This window comes from Aythya ferina, assembly GCF_964211825.1.
Source record: "Aythya ferina genome assembly, chromosome: 2".
Lineage (NCBI taxonomy): Eukaryota > Metazoa > Chordata > Aves > Anseriformes > Anatidae > Aythya > Aythya ferina.
The window spans coordinates 43,034,828-43,054,547 of NC_140297.1; the positions used below are offsets into that span (position 1 = coordinate 43,034,828).

Genomic DNA, 19,720 nt, shown 5'->3' on the forward strand with positions numbered 1-19,720 from the left:
TCCTGCTCTATCTCTCTGTACTATTGATCTGTGTTTCTATCCCTTTGGTCAGATAGAGGGAACTTAAATTGAAGATTGCTAGTCAGGGAATTAACAAAAGAGCTACTTCAAGATTTCCACCGTGGGTCTAGATAGTACAGAAAAGGAGATTTAACCCAGCAATGTCAGCTATTATACATCATTGGGTTGGTGCTGTCCTTCACTGAGGAAGCAGATGTTATGCTAGATTTTAGAGGGAAAGGCAGTGTGACTAGCAACTTTATCGTGTTTAGCAAGCTACAGTAATTTTACACATGCTGTAGAAAAATATTGTTGTTAATATGATGCTTGAACTTCTGAGTCTTTGAATACACTGTCAACAGAGACTTTTTACTTTTTTTTTTTTTTTTTTTTTTATAGCCAAGATTCTGAGCTAATGTGCTTTGGTCACTTACGTGCAGGGCTGTTTATATTGTTTATCCTGGGAAACTGAGTTAAACTGTAAGAATATGTGTTTACCTAGATAAAAGAAAAGGTATAGTACTGCACAGACATGGCCAGATTCTTCCTGCTATCTCTGAATCAAGCATCAGCAAGCTGATGGATTTGCACTACAGTGTGTTGTCCTCTGGGTCTCTTTCCAGTTGTGGGATCTATGGCTTGGCACTGCACTGCCCAGCAGTTACAACTCAGGAATGAGGCGAAGTAATAACTTGACCTGTTTGGGCTGAAGAGGATGTTGTGACCCTGTACTGGTTTATGGGAACATGAAGGGTGTGTTGTTCTCACTTTGATTTGGCATGAAAACAAATCACACCAAACATTCGAAGCCACAGTCTTCTCCAAGTGCGGAGGACATGCTACTAATGTGTAATGTATGCTGCTATCATATACAGTTATTAACATACATTACTAATTAACATTACGGATAAGAAACAGAGGAGCCTGTTACTTCTAAGCTAAATTCAAAGACATTGGGTGATTCCGCTGACTAAGTTACATTAAACTGATGTTTTTAGTAACAGTACAAGTATTTGTTCGATACTTTCCACTGCTTAAAGAAAAGAGTGCAAGTAGGTCAGTAATATTTCTTCTTACAAAAATACTGTTAAGGAAGCACCTTCTTCTGACATTGAGAGACTTAGTATTGTAGCTCTGAAAGGACATGCTGCCAGTTAACAAGCAGTCTATCTCAGACATACCTTACGTAACATAAATTATAATATCTTCCTGACTATGAAGTAGTTCATTTTTTCTTGCTTTAAGATGCAGGTGATGTAATTATTAAGATAGTGGTATATAGGATAGATGTTCTAAGTATAAGGTTTATAAAAAACAAAAACAAACTCTTCTTTCTAATGTGCCTAGTACCTTTAAAATTAAAATTAACACATTTTCCCCCATATGCTGTGGTCTTTGCTTTTTTTGTATGGTGGTTGTTTTTTATTTCATAACTCCTATAATGTTGAAAATCCTGAAATAAGAACACTTCCTAGGTCATGTTTGTGAATGTCATTGATGTACTAATGATCCAGACCTGTGAAATATTAAATACATATTTAAATCAATCTTGATTCAGGAAAGCACTTAAACATATGTTTAGTTACAAGTGAAAACATCAATTCCATTTACCTCAAACCAGTCTTACATGTTTTTCACAACTAAAAACATGCTTTTAATAATTGCATTTATTCTGCAAAGATCATTCTGCTTGGAGAGTTTGGGATTCCTCTGGTTCTCTTCCTTGTAAACATTAGCATATTGAATTCCCTGGGATTTAAGAATGAGCACAAACAGATACCTTTGAATGGGACTTGGTTTATTAGGAGTTACGAGCCAAGAAAGCTTTTCCTGTCATAGCTCATTGCCAAAGATATGATGGAGATGCCTCTTCCACAGCACACCCCTTATGACGCAGGAGGCAAGGCACTCATGGATCTCCATTCAAATCTGCATGTGAGTAGGGTGTAGTTGCTGAGCCAAGCCACTTCTATGTTATCTTAGAGGTCAGTGGGCTGGGCCATTAGGAAGTGGGAAAATGCACCTCAGAGCACTTCACCAGCCTCTTGTCTGCCTCATTTTTATGAAAATTAGAGCTGATTAGATTATTAACTGATAAAGGGGGGCAGATATGGACAGAATATCTTCTCTTTGTCCCCTTCCCTCTCCTTTTGAAATAGTAAAAATACTCTGACTGGACTTTTGGTCTCAAAAATGAAGCACCCCGCTGTGCTCACTTTGAGAGGCTGCTATAGCTTTTTAGGTTAAAAAATTAAAGTGCATAGCATTTAAAAACTTAAGCCCTAGTATGCTATGGTACAAGTCATGTGTTCTCCTTTAGCATCCCAAATCAGAGTTGACTTACCTGGCAGGTGCAGAGGGACCTATTGATCTCCTTTGATTACAAAGAGGGCCTTGGGAAACAACAATGCATTTGGAAGTCAGGGTTGAGGTACCTAAATTTGGGTCAGATCCTACCTTAAAGTAATCAGAGGAAGGACTGTTTCCTTTTGGCATCTTGGAAGAAGAAATGAGTTGTGGAACCACAAATGTTTTTCTATTCTATTTGTGTTTAGCTTCCACTTTTTTCCTCCTGTAAACTGTCCCCAGAAGGTGGTATTTATTGCTACTTGGAAGAGGGGAAGAAGGGGCAGGCTGGTAAGAACAACTTTGCAGCAGCCTGGTTACCTTTTGTGATTGCTTTGGGTTGTAGTTAGGGATCCATCAGTGCACTTGTTTCCTTGTATCATTTTGATTTGGCCTTGGAAAAGAATTGCATGCACAGTAGACTTTAGCTACAATTATGAAACAACCCATTTGAATCCTGTGGACCAGATCAAGCATATAATATTCCCATAAAGCCAATTTAAGCAGGAGGGTCATCTGAATGAAGGGCAATCCTGTTGGAAGTACTTACTAAGCACAGCTGTAGAACTTGCTCCTATTGCTCTAAGCCTGAAGGACATAAATGAGAAGATGTGGCTGTGGCCTTCCCAAGACTCCACAACCTCCTGCCTGCCTGTCTGGGATCAAACCACACCATGATCATTAGGCTTCTCTGCTTTCTGCCAGTCAGCAAAAGTTACCTACAGTGAGCTTAAGAGTACACATGTAAGAAAAACTGCACCTTTGCATTTCCTCCTCTCATGTTGCTCGGCATGTATCTGGGCAGATCTCAGTGTTGTAATAGTGGGCTGATTTGTTTGTACAGTGCCACTTCCATGAGCAAACAAATTGTTTGGATTTCCAGGGGTCTAGCAACTTTCACTGAGGGCAAAATCCCTATCCCTTGATTTGCCTCAAAAGGCAAAATCCTTCTTATTGAAGGCGTGAGGGTAGGAAAAAGCCTGTCAGTTCTTCATAAAATGAAGCCCCACAAAATATTAGGGAACTGAGGTTGTCCTTTTTCTTTCATTGGGAGAAATTTTTTTTTTTTCCCCCTTTAGGGCACACATAGCACTGGTTATTAGCTTTGCATTTTAGCCACTAGGTGGAGAAAGCAAGCCTTCTACTGTAATTTAATAGCATTAATAGGAGAACGCTATTCTGACCTAAATTCCAAAGATATTTTGGAGTAGAAAAGTTCCTTCTTCTCTGCAGTACTTCAGAGGATAGAGTAGCAGTGGAGAGTGACTAGCTGAAACCTCACTGGAATGAATTTTAAGAAAATATAATAGAAGATCAACTTTAAATATAAAAGTGTACCACATCCAGCCTCAGTTAGTCATCTGAAACATAATTCATTTGCTTCTGATGCCTGCCTTACCAGGAGTAAGGAGTTGGGCCACCACTGTGAGAAGGTTGCACACAGAGGACATGTTCCCTTGGAGATGTGATCGGTTGTCGCATCTTCATCAGGATAGAAAGGAAAAGGATGGATCTCTACAGACAGCCTGCGATGGCACTTTTGTTTGGGAGTGAGATTGAAGTCATTATTTCAACACTTCAGAGCACATGCATGGAGTGTTCCAGTCTCAGCTGGGCGGGTTGGAAGAGATTCACTGCAGCACAGCTCAGTGAATAGAGTCTGCTGATTCCGTGCTCCAATTTGTCATGGGTCAACGTCAACTCTGGTTCTCTTGTCTTTCAGTGCATTTTCTTGATTCTGTAAATGTGTTAAGAGGAATGATGGGGCTACAACTATTGCAAATGAGGTCTGAAGAAATTTAAAATATTGCTGGTTTGTAAATGTCAAATAGAATCACTGCAGCGTTCTTTCCTTTGTATGATCCTGAATTTTATCCAGATTTGGATAATATCCTTCCAACCTGCCCTGCCACCCCAATACATGAAAACTGTTTTGCTTGCTTTCATTACAGAGACTTTTCGTGGTCTAATTATGAATGTATTTTGAGTGTTCCTGAGGCAGCATCTATAACTTTTTCCTCAGCATGTGTTCCCATTAAAGGGGAACACATAAAGTAGGCATTTCTGCCACTGAACTTCCTGAAACCCTCCTGTGGGGAGCACATTTTTTTTTTCCTGTTCTGGAGGATCGACAGAATTATTTTCCAACCATAACCACTGGAAAAACATGACAAATCATTGGCTTCCCCTACCCCTTCCTAATCACACCACAGTCATGCTGCCTGTTTTGGGGAACGAGTTGACTGTCTTATAGCATCATTTTTTCCAGAGGAAGGGACTTTGGATGCTTTTTTTTTTTTTTTTTTTTTTAAGCTATTCTTTTGATGTTTGTTTTCTCATAATAAGGTAGCACTGTAGTTTGTGTTGGCTTCTGCAGGTAATATCTGCAGTTAATTGGCTTCCTAAACTGTAGTTATGGCTACAGCACCTTGCACCTTGAATCATGAAAATATACCTGCTTTTAATCCTAGACAAGGCTCAACAACAACTACAATCAATTTCTGAAGAGTAGCCCTGTCCCATATAGTGAAATGCTTCATGTAAGTTGTCCTAAAATGAATTCAGGAATGGTGCAACTTGACCAGTGAAGTAGTGTCAGAACTATTTTTCCAACTCATTTACAGTCTTTCCATCTATTTTGATCTTGCACTTTGGATGAAATGAGAACTTTCCTCTCTAAGATGCAGCATGGGTAACTCATTTCACAGCATGTAGTATGATGAATTCCTGCAGGTGAAAGACAACATTAAGATAATGAAATCTATATAGAGAGTAAAATAAATTAACTGGTGCTATGTTTATAAACAGCTTTAAAGCTAAGAAAAGGACCTCTTTAGATGTCAGCTTCATTGATCATTGCAGTTATTTGCTGGTTTCCATCCCAATTAAATCTTTCCACTACAGAGTTGCATAAGAACATTTAAAACCATAAGGATCTTATTCTAAGATGTTCATTCATGTAGCTCATCAAGTGATGTCTGCAAACTGTTTGGCTTCAGGTTTTCATTCATGGTCACTTTCAAATGACTTTCATTAAATTTATTTGAGGATTTTTTTTAATTGGCCTCTATACAGTTAAAAGGATGAGTTTGATTTTTATGTACATGATCAAGGTTAAAGCTGAGTTCCACTTTTTTCCTTTAGTCATCCTGTCTGTGTCTGATCTTTGGTCTTTTTGGCTTTCACGTATTTTCTTACACAGCAGGAAAAAAAAAAAAAGGACAAAATGCTGGTATTTCACTCAATTTAAACTCTTTAAATCAAGTTGCTAACTTTTTTTTTTTTTTTTGTAAACTATAAATTATTTCTTTCTACCATAGCAAATACTGTACTGATAAATGTTAAGCCTTATCAGCAGATTACAGTTGTAATAAGTAATTTCGGTTATATAAAGACGCTCTGTAGAAAGGAAAGAAGGAGTCTGCTTTGTTTTCCATCTCAGTGGCAGGTAAGACGAGAAGTAGTGGGCTTAGACTTCTGTGCAAGTGAATCCTTTTTCAACAGGGCAGAATGCTGACTTCAAGAGTAGGTGAGAACTGGGACTAACTATGGGAAATGTGGTTTTGACTATGGGCTCAAGAGGTATTTGGTGGGAATGGCTTAATTTAAACATTAGACATTCTGTCTATTTACTGGTCTCTGCAACTGTGGAGACCTGAAATACCTGAAGAAGAGTATTCAGATCTGAATGTATCAGATGAATGTAATGTTAACTCTTGTAAGTTAGTCTTTTGCAAACCCATGTTTCAGGCACATGCTACTCATGAGTACCCAGGGGCAAGAGGGGTAGAATTCCCAAGAGCCCAAATATTCTGAGTACTTCTTCCAAAAAGAGACAGAGTAATCAGTCACTTGACTGTTATGCTACCATACTTTTTAGAAACAAGAATGCTATGTACAAGATCTCAAAGATCTCATTCTCCCTAAATATAAATTATGAAATAATATGATGGCAGGCCTTAAAATTGCATATGAAGAGTAAATTTAAAATTTAATCAATAATGGATGGATATTGCTTTCAGAACTATCTTCTTGATCTTGCCTAGTTTAAAAACAAAACAGACAACCCCAAACTTTTCCAGGAATATGTTTCTGCCAGACTTATGTGCTACATTGCTAATGACTATATATATGCCAACAGTGAGGTTAGCTGAGGAGAACTGGCTGAAAACAATAAATATTAAATATATTACTGACCTCAGTAAGGTCATTCCTATTTACAAACTAAAAAAAAAAAAACTTGTAATAGTCTTCTACTGCTCACTGGGTTTAGTCAGATAGTGTGCCATACTAATGCTAACTCTTATATATCACTGTAGTGTCTGAAATGTTGTTACAGAATAAAATCGCATACTTCCAAATGTTAAAAGCACCAATTTTAGTGTTACATCTTAGATAACCCATAGCAAATAAAAATGCAAACTAGGAAGACAGGTGAAGACAAAAATGGACAATAAAGTGTAAAACAATATTTCCTCTTGAGAGACAGCTAAACTGAAGTTAAGCTGTGATTTGCTTAAAAAAATGAAGAGAAATAGCTTGGATTTGTTTCTTTGGAGTAAGAAAATCAGGGGAGGGATTAAAGAAGATACAGAACATGAGATGAACAGAACGATGAGCTAAGAAAATGCACTCATAAGAGGTCAAGATTGTGTTTATCGAGTTTGGAGGAATACTTGTTGCAGAAAGTGTGATGGGATGTGAGAGGAACTTAGCCAGCATTTTAAGTAGGTGGTCAGAACAGGGACTACCACATCTTAGATTCTGTGGAGAGAAACTAATTATTGGTCATCCTTTTCAAAATGAGTTTCAAACAGATGTACTTTGAATATTAATAAGCACGTGCCTAATTTGAAATGTCTGCATTTTAGTTCAGTCTTTTGAGGCTTGTCCATTTAAATTGACAAAAGAAACACAAAATCCAGGCTATTGATTAATAGTGTTAAGGGTTTCTACCTCAGTTGTGTTTGTGGCGGAGAGCATTCCAGCTAAATCCGTATCATTGTGTGAGAAATAGCAGCCATTTCACTTGTCCAGATTACAAGTGTAGCTTTGTATTCCCACATGATTGCAGGCTTCCCTGGACAATCGGGCAGTGTTTCAGACTGGCTGGCAGCAGGCGGTCAGAATTCAGATTTTAAAACCTGCTTTCTGTCTTTATCCAGACGGGCTACTTTTTCAAGTCCTTTCAGGGGGCTCATTCCCAACAGGACAATGTTATGCAAGATTGCACGGAAATAAACTTCAGCACTGGAAATGCTGTCATCACCTGGATTCAACAGGATCTCAGGGGAACGGCCTGGTAATGGAAGTCTGTGCGCCAAAATCTGTTTCAATTAGAAAACACAGACACATACTTCTCATTTATTCAGAAACATGGCATGGCATCCAAGATTATCAAGAGAGCCTTACACAGGCCAGATAGATTAAATTACCCTTGCAAGTATTTCTTATTCTGCATGCATCATCAGGGTGAACTAGGGTAGAGGGCTGTATATTTTGTACTGGTGCAGTTACTGGGGCAATGCCACTGCAGAGCAGGCCAGGCTTCATTCTGGAGAGAAGGCTGTAAAATTCTAGCAGGGGTGAATTTGTTTCAAATTTTGCCTCTGTGTTCACTTGGAATAAGGTTTAACTCTAAGGAGAGATTGATTCCTTAGATGAAATTTCTCCTCACAACAAGCAGCTGCCTCAAGGCTTGCCTTGCAGCAGCCAACATCAGCTCATTGTTCTGTTCACAAGATCCTTCTTTCTGATTTTTTTTTTTATTATTATTATTATTTTAAGTACTTACCTGCTTTGAGCCCTGTAAAGTATTTTACTCCATTTTTGAAGTTGGCATTAGTGATGAAATTGTTTAATTTAAGGAGGAAGTATATATAAATTAAAAACCCTGTGTCAGAACATTTTATGTCCAACCTTTTGTTTCTTGTACATGTCCTCTCAATAATTAGCTGAACTTAAAGATGTCTGTGGGAAGAGGATGTTTCTCATTCCTTCAAGTGAAAGTCCTTTGCCGTTCCATGTGAGAATACTCAAAGTAAGAACACTAGCTCTATAAAATTCAAGCCAGTCACTCCAATTATCTCTGTGCTATTATGGCTGAATAATTCTGTATGTGTCACCAATACTTTTACACAGACTTGATACCAAGGCTCCTCAAACAGTGAAGTTAGGTTTGAGGATATTTAATGAGGTACATGTAGCTCTTTAGGTTTTATACCTATTGCTAATATACCACTCCAGACAGAATTTGCGTTCTACCCATTTGTCAGGTCCCGTTAACTTTTATAAAGGCAAATTTTTATATTCAGGAAAGTTCTAGGGCAGGGTTTGATTTTTTAGAAGAAACTCTGTTAGTAGTAAAGCTGAAAAATTGAGTAGTTTGGTAAATCCAGGGATTGTTGTAGGTACCAGCAGCGTGCATGTTGTTTGCTTTTGTTTCATGAGTTTACCTTGTCAGCTCTTCTGACTGGGTGACAATAGTCAAGTCAGTGCAGACCATGCAACAACAGTGTACCCTAGAGTGACAAAGGGACCTGGAACTGAGCTTTAGAAGATGCAAATATTATTATATTATATTATATTATGCAAATATACTTTCTAGGAAGTCATTTGTTGTATATAGTTCATACTTACACACTGAAGAATGATTCAGTGTCTGTGGAGTTCAAGTCAAGGTGAAGAAGTGCATGGTAAATACCGTTTTCACTTCAACCTTTGCCCACCTTTGTTTCGCTATTCAGTGGGAGATTTCCTAGAACTAGGCGAAGTAATGATTTGACTAGCCATGCATAAGTGGTGTCATAATGGTTTATGCATGTTCCTGCATATCCATTCATGTTCCTATCCATGATACGTGGATATCCCAGTTGCAGACTTGTTAAGGAGTAACTCTAATGTACAGGAAATGGTCAAACTGTCTTTATTAAAAAAAAAAAAAAAGTCATTAAAAAATGAGGTTTTTCATCATTAATGTAACTTAACTAGGTTTTGGCCTTTGCTGGTGTTTGCTTTGGAGTGTCAAACCACTTTGATTTGAAGCAGAAACATTTGCGTGCCTATACTCAGGTGGAGTGCTGTCGCAAACAGCCAGAAATCTCATAAGAGTCAGTGTAGGGCTGTTCAGCTTTGAGCAAATTCAGGTAAGAGCACTGTACCAAAACCTACTTTGTAAATGCACAACTGTTTTTTGGATTAATTTAGTAGCATAGGGTCTGGAGGAACTTCAGGGAGTATATGATCAATCCTGTGACCTGATGCAGGATTATTGTTTAGCAGACCTTCTTGAAACTATCCTAAAAAGAACCTGTAACAGAAGAGATTTCTTAATCCTCCCCTTTCCTTAAATAATGTTGTAGTTCTTGATTATGCTCAGCAGCTCATATTTTTTCTTTACTAGCAGTAGCTTTTGATTTTTTTCCCTTTTACATACCATAAGACTGTTGTGAAGTCTATTTTCAACTGTACATCATCTTATTGTCTTCTCTCCAGAGAAGACTTCTTCACCCGCCATTTGCTAACCTCATGGGTAAGCTTTATATAATTCATATTATTCCTGTCAATACTTTCTGCCTTTCTCCAATTTTCTATGCCTGAAACTGAATGAACCATAACAGATAAACATCAGTAGAACTGTATACAGAGTTTCAAATATGGCACTGCTGGTAAATACCAGAAGAGCGATGCCATGTTCTGGCTGCAAAATATATTTATTACCTACTATAATTCCCTGACTTCCCTTTTACTGTAGAACAGTGTATTTATTTTATTCACCATCTTATTTTTGATCTCTCTTTCCAGCATGTGGTACTTTACATTTGTTTATTTACTCATGTTATTTCAACCATACCCAGCTTTCACACCATGATGAATCTTATCCTTTGCAGTCCTCATGGTTATTGCTGTTTATGAAAATACATATATATATGAGTATATATATATATATGTGTGTGTGTATATAAAAGCATATTCTCTCATGTCTCATCCAGGTTATCAAGAAAGTGTTGAGTGGAATCAGGCCTAGAACAGATCCTTCTGTTAACTAAATTGGAAGCCAAATCCATCACTTCTCCATCCACTGTATGATAATTTAATCTATACTTTATTTTTTAGATTGCTGATGAGAATCCTAAGCCAAAATCAAGGTATATTACATCTGCTATCTTTTAACCCTCACATGCCCCTGAGCCCCAAGCCAGTCACTCTAGCATAGGAGTAAACGCAGGTGATAGGACACTTTGTGACTGAAAAAGTCTAGGTCCTCCAAATAGTTATGCATCATTTAAGGGCACTTTTTTTTCCCCCCTATAATACAGCTAGTTCTACAATTTCAAGAACAAGAAAAGTGGTCGTGACAGAGTGGAAACAACATGATGCAGAAGATTTTCTTAATTACATTTCTTTTGTAAACGTGTTTCCATAGACTTCTAAATTCAGGAGCTCATGCCCAGTGATTGAGATAAAGTAGGGCAGAAGCCTCATAGATAGATCCTTTAGTTTTCTGTGACCAATATATAGCAAACTGCTATGATGCACATACCTTATTTTAAGGGCTTGAGCGTGTTAAGTTAGATGGGAGCAGACTGCCAATAATCAAACCAACAGTATTAGTCTGTAAGTCCTTTAATGGTGAGTACTTGGCTGCACCATTGGGTCTGCTGCAGATTTGAGTTCCAGGAACACTTCAAAGTGTTTTTCCAGGCTGAATCTATATTTAGTTGTGCTGTCTTAAGCAATTGGTATTGACTTTAACAGAAAGACAGAAAATGAAATAACACCAAAGGAGGTGTTAAATACAAAAGATCCCTCTTGTTTTTTTATGAACTAACATTATCAACAAGCTGTTGTTTACAGTGTCTCTTTATAGAGGGAAAAGTGAAGAGCATTGCTTTGGGTAATGGAGCAAAATACTGGTGATGAAACAGTTTCAGCCATTACCCCTCTCCTCCTGAGTACTGGACATGTCAACCCTACATTTTTTGCCACAGATATTCCTATTTACTAATTGTAGCATTTATTTTTAGTGCTTAAGAATGTCTAGTCCTCTATCAACTGTGGCACAAGATGGAACTCAAAATTCTCAGAATGAATCAGTGTAGCGAATTCTACATTCACTTGGGTATTAAAGGGGATAGCTGAATTTATTTCTACTACATGTATTCCTTCGACAGTTGTGTTCCTCTGAAATGAAAATCTGTAAAAGTGAAGAAAAATGCCACTGGACTTCACTGAGAGGTCATACAGGACTTGAAGTTGTTGTTACCCCTGGTGCTGCATTTTGATTTCCAACCCTGTTATCCATGCATGCTGAATGTTTTTACATTTCCTTTACCTTTTGTTATCTCTTAGTGCCTTTTTAATACAAATAAAGTCACAAGCCAGTAATGGGATTTTTCAAACTCATTGCACAATCTTTGGTAAGTATTAAGAGGAAACAAAGGTGACTTCTCTCATCATCAGTTGTCATATAGTAGAAACTCATTTTGTCAAATACAATGGGATCTCTTGTCACAACACAATGTTGTATATATCTTTTTTTTTTTTTTTCTAACAAAGCTCATATACAGAATGTTCTGGTTTTTTTTGTTTGTTTTTTTTTTTTTTTTTTTTTTGGTAGTTGTTGTTTGTTTGTTTGTTTGTTTTTTTCCCCCCTTCTTTGTCTTTTTCCTTTCCTTTTCACCATAAAATGTTGTATTTTGTTTTAATAATTGAATGTGAGGGGACAAGTGAAGAGAAATATTCATGATCTCTTCCTGGCATAGTTAGGTAGTGCACAGTGTACTCTCAATAGCAAGAACACACCTAGAAAAGAAAAGGAAATCAACTTTAGCAAGCTTTTCAATGAAAGGCTATTTTATTTACATGGGGGAAAAAAGTGTAGTGAATAGACACGTACAAGTTCTGTCCATTATTGCTCACAGAAAACATAAATACCTTCTACATATGAATACCTGTTTTGAAACCAGTTGAATTTGGGAACATCAGGATTCTTGGATGCTGCTTTGTATACTGAAAACAGAGGATGTCAAGCACTGGATCCTGGATTGTCTATAGCATTTCATCATTATTAGCATCCTTCCCGCACTCCCTCACCACCCCAGCTCTTCTCAGGGTTGTGAAACTTGGTGCTCTGTTGTATTGCACAGGTTACAGCTCTGTGAAAACCCACTTAAGGGGCTGTCATCAGAAGCTCCATAAGTAAGGCTGCTGTAGTTCTGGCTGTATTTTTCCCACACAATCTGTCTAAGTGATGCCATTAGATTTTATGTCTTCAAGAATCCTCATAATGTACTTGTACAACACATCCTCAGCTTCATGCTGTGATCTCTAATAGCTTACAACACATTGGTCAGTCTGAAGAATTTGATAGAAAACCAGTACTTGGTAGCTATGTCTAAGGGCCATGGAGGCACTAGAGGGAACTTGGAAATAAATGTTATAGTTTGCACATAAGCAGTTGGCTACAGAGGGACTAATCGTAAAGCAGGATGGCTGTGTTCCATTTATGGTGGAGGGAATGGTCCCTGGCTCCTCTTACATGTATTTCAACAATTTTTAATTTTAAGTTGTGTATACTTTTTTTTTTTTTTTTAATTTAACAACTTAGATTCAGTCAGATGTCTCAGTTAATTATGACTTTATTATCCACTAGCAAATATGCATCAGGAATCTTTTTGTATCCTGACAGTACTGAAAACCTGCCTTTTTCTGGTGAGGAGTAACAGAGTTGTACACTGTTTCTTGTAGGCACAGGGTTGAGATGCAAAGGCCTAGATACACCTCTTGGCTCTGCTGCACATTTTCTGCATGGTTTTGAACTTAGTGCAATCAACTTGAGCTTTCCCCATTACCAAGCCAGCACTGGGCTGCCCAGGCTTATTAGTTTAGGCCCAATGCCAGAAAGAGACAGCTGCACTGGCTTGCCAGCCAGCTCGGGTCTGTGAGCAGTTTAGCTACACTGTGTCTGCAGAACACAAGCTAATAGCCCTAAAGACCCAGGTTTATTTTATGGAGTCACCACGAAGACTTAAGTACTGCATTCCTATTTCACTGGGTGACTGGGATGGTATAGAGCCAGCCAAGCTTATTAAGTGCCACCTGAACATCTTTATGCCACATGAGAGATTCCAAAAATTTTTAGCTGAAGTCCAGTGCCAGTCTAATACGTTCACTTGTCTTGTCTGTATGCCTGCTTGTTTTGTGGCTGGAGCAAGTACCTTATTTAGCAAGAGCTTTCTGAGCTCAGCATGTGGTTTCTGGTGAAAAAGGTATCCCATCTTTGTCTATGGTATCTCTGTGCTTCAGTTCCCAGCTTCCTGTTTTCATGTTTTACGCTGTATTCTGCAACTGGACACAGGAGGCGCTTAAGTGGGATTTATCCTACCAAGTTACTTGTAGCTGTTGAGAATCCAGCCATGTGGTATGGTGAAACAGAGCAAGTTACCAAGAGGCTGAATAACGTCTGGAGGCAACTTGTTTGGTGCAAGATCAGGGGATTTACAAAGTATTGGTTAATCTGCAGCAACTGCTTTAGAGGAAGATTATACCCTCTGAGCTAGCTTGTTGCTGTTGCCTTAAAGGATAAGACTCCTACTTCCTGTAGATCATATAGGTGCACTTATCATGGAGTAGCTCATAAGCTGTACACTTATGTTCTAGATTCTAATGTTATGGCCAAATAAATATAGTGTGTGTGTGTATATATATATATAAAAATAAACTTTTCTATGAAAAGGGGGGAATAACATGGTTTTTTGTCATTTTTGACTGTCGTTGACAGAACATCTTCAGAATTCAGTTCAGATGGTTGAAGAATTGAATGCTTGGTGTAAGAAGAGAAAGAACGTAACAGCTCCTCTCAGAAGTGTTAGTTGTCTTGTCTCCTCCACCCCACCCCACATGCTTCTTAATTGTATTTAGATTAATGATGTTCTGCAAAGAATTTTCTCAGAAAAAGTTAAGGGAAAATCACTCAATGGGCCTTAATGGAGTTTAATGAAATATTATTAAGGGGCTCCCAGACATGCCACAAGACCATCAAAGTAGCATTCCATTTGTGTTTTCAAGAGTTAGTTGAAATAAGCAGGCATGCTATCCTACTGCAAAACCTTTGTGTTTAGCATGTTCTCTTTCTTTCTATAAATACATAAAACTAACAATTGATGTTATTTGTGACCTGTGCAGTTGATCCAAAAGCCAGTAGAATGCTGAGAAACTCTGGACTTCTTGCTCCTGCTCTTGAAGCCTAAAAGTTTCATTCATTGACCCTGGAGCAAAAGAAAGTAGAACCCTACATGTTATCACACTGTATAGATTGTCATGACTCATTCAGCTGGATATAAACGTTTAATAATAAACATAATTAATATAGGACAAACAAATAATGAAGAGCAAGTGATACATTTACCCCAGTGGGCAGGTCACATTTATTGTAGATGATGTTTGACTTCCAGGTGAGTCTATAGGAAGAATTACAGATCTGTGATGAAACACTTGTGTGCTGGAAGCATGATAAATACACTGCAACAGCTCTGAGTCCACAGTAATTACCTCTGTCTTTCAGCAAGCTGCACTGGTGTCATGACACTGCTTCCAGTTCTTGAGTTAGCTGATTAGCTTGATGGCAGTGCATTCAGCAATGTAGACGTGTTGTAAGAGGACCATCTGCTGTGTTTCTTTATGGTGCTTGTTTGGGTTATGCAGTAGGGGTTACAGCCAAGAGTCACAACCTGACGACCTGAATGCATATTTCAAAAGCAAATTTTAGCTTTTATTTAAATCTCAAAATGTAGTTTGAAGGCTTGGAATGGGGTCTGTGCTCTTAAATGAGGCAAGTACTTCTGAAAATTCACTTCTGGAGAACTAATTGTATGCCTTGAAATGCTGGGTGCTCAGTAAAGTAGGCACCTGTTCAGGAAGACACTGTTTCTTTTTGCCAGGAAAAAGAGAAAATTGTCTATCCCTTTAGCTGATCAGATTTAACCTAAGAAAAATATTTGGTTCAACACTGAGTAGCCTGAAGTGATTAGTATTGTTATCATTCACTCATCCATTAAATTAATAAATATCAGAGCTATATAGATTGTTACGGGAATTAGTATTTTTTCTGTTTTACCTAGGCTAAACAACTTTAATTTAATCTGTCTGTGTTTAATAAGCCACAAGTGATGGGTCCAAGCAGCAGCTGCAAAGTGCTTGCAAACGGAGGGAAAAAATGAAGGGTGGGGGGAAGGGTAGGAGATAGGGATCAGGGACTGAAACCAAAAGAGAAGATGACAAAAAATACAGTAATGAGGTCTTTCAGTGTATAAGATACTCCATAGGTGAAAGTCTGGAAGGAACGGAGGGTTGTGGGGCATTGAGTCCATGTCTTCTGATATCTATGAAAGTCTTTCCATTGTCTTAAATAGATACTGAACAAGGCCAGACAAGAATGAGTTTGTGCCTCTGTACAAGTGTCTGAAGCCAAAACAAAAATAATTACAGTACTGGATGGATTGCATTGGCTGACTTTTTTAGTGTCTAATGTTCTTTGGCAATGCTTCATCCCGATTATTCCATCTGGAGATAATTGTGTGATATCATCCATAAAATTAAAACATAAATCAATCCAACTAGTGATCAGCCCTATGAGCTGCTGTTTAAATACACACATGGAAAGCTAGCGCTCCCTGCCTTTTTAGTAGGATGTGCAAAAAAGTAGTGAAGCGTCAGGACAAAATAAAATCCTGAACTAGTAGTTGAAACCTACAAATCTTTCATGAGCTGTAAGAGTGCTGTCAACACAATACATGGAAAATAATAGAGGAACTCTTTATTTTTCCATATACTTTAAATGAACTTTTAACAATAGTTAATACTTGAACTTAAAAAACTTCCCGTATTTGTTGGCATAATAGTTTCAACATTGTATGGCTGTGGCGCAGCAAACTGCTGATTTGAAGCAAGTGATCAGTTATTAGCAGCTGAGAACAGACATTCCTAATGGAAGAATAATTTTCTTGTGTTGGGCTGGTAAAGTAATACCCTTGTACCAAGAAGGCCCTAATGCCCCTCTGTTGCCAGGAAGGTCACTATATCACTTTGTGATATTAAATTCTGCTGGATATTCTTTCAGCCGTGAAGATCAAATTCAACGTTTATCTTGCATTGTTTTGAAAAGATTATTAGCAAGAAAGTTTAACGCCTAATCATTTTGGTCGTTAACAATTGACTTTTGTTAGGAGATATTTGGGGAGGGTTATACTAGGTCAACTTGGAAAATGTTGTTTAGGAGATTAATTTATGCTTTATTTCTCTGGTCTGATTTTGAAAGTTTTAGGAAATGTTACGAATGGAATCACTCCAGCAGTTTTTCCATCTGTAAGATAACTGCAGTATTTTAAATATGGTATGACTTGATGCAAATTTTAGTATCTTTCTTCATGTTATTAACACAAATGCTTATGGAAAGCACATTTAGTTCTATTCTTAGGAATATTTTACTTCCTTTCCCTGTGGTAACGACTCTTGATCATAGGAAACTTCGCAGAAAGAAAATAGACAATTATGAATGGAGCAGTTATCCTCAAATGTTCAATTGAATATTCATAGGAAGTTGTACATGCAGTGCTTAATCAGATATGTTTACTGCAAGCCTGATGCTAATACCTTGCTTCATCCTGAATAGAAACCTATTGTGAAAGCAAACAAATTTATTCAAAGGTTCTTTGAAGGTAGATAAGGGGTGTGATATTATTAACCTTGAAAAAGAATTGCAAAGCTTTGTATCTTAACCATAACAAGGTATTATAAATAAAACAGAAAAAGATCAGATATACATTAAGCTCCAATGTAGATTATTGAGTTCTATTTTTAATGCTCTACACCTTGTTTTATCTAGGTATTAGTCTAATTTCAAGCCCACACTAATGCTTTGTCAGTAGATGTTAGTGTTCCGAAATTTGGAATAACTTGATTCTTCAGAATTGGTTCAATAAAGTGACATTCATGCTGTGCCTTCTAATCCAAATAGAAAGAAATTGCTTCATGCAAACCTCTGGTTTCTTGGGCAAGAGCTTCAGATGATGCAAATTGGAGCAATTCTATTGATTCATACAGTATCAGGATTGTTCACATAACTATGTTACTTTCATGAGTGAGGATTTGTTCTCTCTCTTTTTTCCCCCCTCTGTTTTCCATGGTCTAGATAAAGGCAGGACAAATAGACAACAGCAGTAAAGAAACAACAACTTTATGAAATGTATCTGAAACATGGAGACTTACAAGCAAGAGGGCTCATTTTGAGCTTTCACAACCTCAGCGTGGCTAGCACAAACAAGGAGATTCCTGCAGTGAATTATAGTTTGGGACCTGGCTGAAATATCTGCAGCTTTGTTGGTGCTCTTTCTCTATTCTTTATCCCAGAACAGCAGACGCTTACACAATGGTAAAATCTGAAGCGTATATTCTGAGGCAAGACTATCTACAGATTTCTCTGTACCAGATCTGTAATATGATGGTCTTAGTAAGACTCATCTTTTTAGAGAAATTGAGTTAGGAAATTACAGTACACTGTAATGTGTATGTGTGTATATATATATATAGTTGATACAGACTTCATATCTATACTTATGTATATAATATGTATATATTGTATTTTTATATTTCCTTTAGACTCTTTTATAGCTGCATACTTTATTTTATAGGATATTTATCAGGAGAGAAAATGCGGATGATTAGGATCATTTCATCTGTGAAGGAGAAGGACTTGATTCTTAAGTGATCCTGAAAGTCCTACAAGGTATTGTTTAATGTGATAGAGAAACAATGAAAGAAATCCATCTTACTGCCTCTGGTGAAAGGCTTAGATGCTTTCTTTGCAATCTCCTCTGGCTACTTTGATTGGAACAGAAAGACTGACCTTTTCTTTGAAATCAAGTATAAAGATGGGAGGTATGTTATGGAAATCTATTCTGGGATTGACAAACCCAAAAACTGAGAATAGGAGAATTGAAAGCTGGAGAAATAGTGTCATCAGCTCAAATGTGTTTGAAGTTCATTTGATGTGCATAGTTTTGATTAGAACTCAATATCTAATTGTCAATATTTCAGTCGTGTTGATCACTCTGGCCATGAGTTGCCTCTGTTGGGAGTTTAATACAGAATTGAGAATGTACAGTGCTCATCTCAACAGGCAACTGCAGAAGAAAATTTACATCGTCTCAGGACTTAAATACTGACTCAGGACTAGATGTTGCAGTTTCTTTGACATTTTAACTGGCAAAAAAACATCGTTACAGCAAGAGAGAAAGAAGAGTATTTGACGTGAGATGACATCTGCTTTTAGAGTTATTAGACCATACCCCGAGGAAAGAAAACAAACTAGGAGGGACAGTATCTCATCATTTTGCCATGTGACTTCATCACACTGCTCATTTTTCATTTTGAACTTGGATCAGGTAGATCCTGAAATGCGGAGGCAAATTCAATTGCTACATGCAATAATGCAGTTAAAATCTCTAGAGGCTGTGGTGCTGTCCGTGTAACTAACTAGCTGTACTGCAGATTTATCGAGCTATACCTTTGAGACTCAGAATAAGGTAGCTGATGTATATGACTTCACTTCATTACTTGTCTGGGCTATGAGTCATTTAGAAACACTGGAAAATGGAGAAGGAAAAGCAGCTCTGTGCCATCCATTCCGTTCTTCTATGAACATCAGCTTCCCACTACAGAACTTGGAGTTTTGACCCATTTCTAAGCTGTAGTAATTTTCTACAGGGTGTGTCTCCACAGTTGTTCTCTAAAAACATTTTCATACTCAGCCAAGACATTGCTTTGCTTCATTCCTATTTGCTTGAGTTGTAAAGCTCTTTTGCAACTTAACTAGTTCTTTTTCTGATGCTTCTACTTGCCAAGTATTTGCAAGCTACTATCCAGCCCATCATTTCTCAGCCTGCCCTTGTAGGTATATAGTAACGTAGGATGCATCTCATCACACGTTTAATTCTTCTGCTGGTTTCATTCAGCCCTATATTTTGAGAATGCTTTTACCATAGTTAGAAGGTGTTTGATCCCAACCTGTTAGGATTAATTGATTTCATATGAGGCTCATATGAAAAGAAATTTTACCACTTTTTTTTGTGCTTTCTGCAACTCAGGTTGTTACGGCCTTTATTGATGTTGCTCAGTTGAATTAGACTGAAAGGAAGTGGTCAAAAAATGTAGCTCTGTGCTCTTCTGTAACATGCAGTTATACTATGATTGGCAACAGATCTGTGTTTCATATCTACTTCTGACTTGGATGAGAGTAGTTGTAAGTACCCCCATTAAAAGTCGCAGGCATTCTATTTGGGGCTGTATGAATGTCTGAGAAGGGATCATGATTCCC

At 37.7% G+C, this 19,720-nt stretch overlaps 2 long non-coding RNA genes across 6 annotated transcripts in view; one reads left to right on the forward strand and one right to left on the reverse strand.

The window, feature by feature from the left end:
- The window catches only part of LOC311432298, a 660,648-nt gene that overhangs the window by 319,654 nt on the left and 321,274 nt on the right, over window positions 1-19,720 (reverse strand). The window lies entirely within an intron of this gene.
- LOC311432295 overlaps window positions 1-19,720 on the forward strand; it is a 167,050-nt gene that overhangs the window by 6,342 nt on the left and 140,988 nt on the right. For 4 of the 5 annotated variants that reach the window (XR_014689955.1, XR_014689956.1, XR_014689957.1 and 1 more), the window contains exon 2: window positions 18,036-18,130. The exons of the other annotated variant lie outside the window; for it this stretch is intronic. This is a non-coding gene — a long non-coding RNA (uncharacterized lncRNA). The remainder of the gene's footprint in view (window positions 1-18,035; window positions 18,131-19,720) is intronic. 5 annotated transcript variants of the gene reach the window in all.